This window comes from Phoca vitulina, unplaced genomic scaffold, assembly GCF_004348235.1.
Source record: "Phoca vitulina isolate PV1807 unplaced genomic scaffold, GSC_HSeal_1.0 scaffold87, whole genome shotgun sequence".
Taxonomy (NCBI): domain Eukaryota; kingdom Metazoa; phylum Chordata; class Mammalia; order Carnivora; family Phocidae; genus Phoca; species Phoca vitulina.
In genome coordinates this window covers 63,539-65,075 of record NW_022589790.1, presented here as the reverse complement: position 1 = coordinate 65,075, position 1,537 = coordinate 63,539, and the positions used below count along the sequence as shown (strand labels likewise).

The following is a 1,537-nucleotide window of genomic DNA, read 5'->3' as shown; positions in this document are numbered from 1 at the left end:
CTGAGCCACCCAGGAGCCCCAATATATCACATTTTCTTTATTCATTCATCCATCAATGGACACTTAGGTTGTTTACACATTAGCTATTGTGAATAATGCTACAATGAACTTGGGCATGCAGATATCTCTCGAAATACTGATTATATTTCCTTTGGATATATATCTAGAAGTGGGATTTCTGGATCATCTTGTAACCCCAAGTTCAGGCAGGGTGGAAGCAGCAGCATCCCTGTTGGATGATGAACGAATCACCCAACGCAGCTTTCACAACGGTGGCCAGTGACCTGCAAGCATGTAAAAGTCATGAGCACTATACAGTCACCATCATTTTCAGTTATCTGAAGCATCAATACACTGAACTTGTAATAGGATACAATAGGGTGGTCTCATCCCACCTCCTGAGTCTGAGGGTCTGACTCTCCTCCTCCATCTGCCCTAAATGTTGGGATTCTGCAGGACACGGGCCTGGGCCTTTGCTCTTCTCATGCCCACTGCCACTGTGGCCAGTGGGATCAACACCTCTTGATTTTTAACTCCAGCCCAGATCTGTCCCCTGGCTTCCTCTTTCGTTTCCACTCCAAGTCTCTCCAGACCCACAAGCTCCATACCCACACCAGAACAATGCATGCCCTCTCTATTGTCCAATCAGCATCTCCTGCACACCCCCCTCTCTGGAAATGATGCCAGCTATTCAACTCACATGCCCGCCAGGCAGCTCCAGACAACTCCATTGCCGCCAACGTCTTTTTCCAGGATCACTGGCACACCGACTAGTCAGGACTCTCACGCCCCTTACCACTGGAACATCAGAAAGGGGTCATTTCTTCTGTGCTCACTGCATTAACCAAGCTCAAAGGGATGTGTGAACAAAGCCCAGAATCTGCAGCGAGAAATAAAACAGAATAGACACTCGCGGTGAGTGCTAGGAAACGAGGGGAAACCAGAGGTAATAAATAAGCACAGACCAGGCCCTGCTCATCCTCTTGCCTGGACAGAGCCGGGGGCAGGTGTGTGGACAGAATTAATTCCTCCCAACCTTGTGAATAATTTCCTATCTCAATGCACATATTTCGTAAAATACGACCACTCTTCTAGAGAAAACATTCTTTGTTATACTCATAATGCAAGCTCTTCAATCACAGCTTGCAGGCTCTAATTTTGCAGTTCTTCCGGATTCTATTTCCATCACGGGGCGGGAGTGCCTTGCTGTTGGCGCCCTCTACCGTGGATAGGCTGTAGTTGCAACTTTGGAAGTGAGAAACTCAACCAAGTAACATGAAGAGAGGTTCGCTTACTCTAGGGGTGGTCAGGGGTCTGTGAACCTGGATGGGAAAAAATAGCAGCAGTTGATGAAGCTGAGGGCCAAGAAAGAATTCTTGAGAGGTCTTCAGTGCAGAAAGGTAGTTTTAAAAAGGGACAGGACCCGTGGGCAGAAAGAGCTTCACTGGGGTCATGAGGGGTGGCCCATTATATACATTCAAGTTGGGGCCGGTGGTTACGGATAGCATAAGTCTCTAAGGAATTTTAGAAGCAAGAT

The 1,537-nt window shown here is 47.5% G+C and overlaps 1 long non-coding RNA gene across 1 annotated transcript; it reads right to left on the bottom strand.

Annotated features, from left to right (window-relative positions):
• Positions 1–207: 207 nt before the first annotated feature.
• Positions 208–1,151, bottom strand: LOC116626426. The gene is made up of 3 exons (XR_004298281.1): positions 1,037–1,151; positions 701–880; positions 208–284 (listed from the first exon to the last, which is right to left on the bottom strand). It is a non-coding gene; the product is annotated as an uncharacterized LOC116626426 (long non-coding RNA).
• Positions 1,152–1,537: the final 386 nt, after the last annotated feature.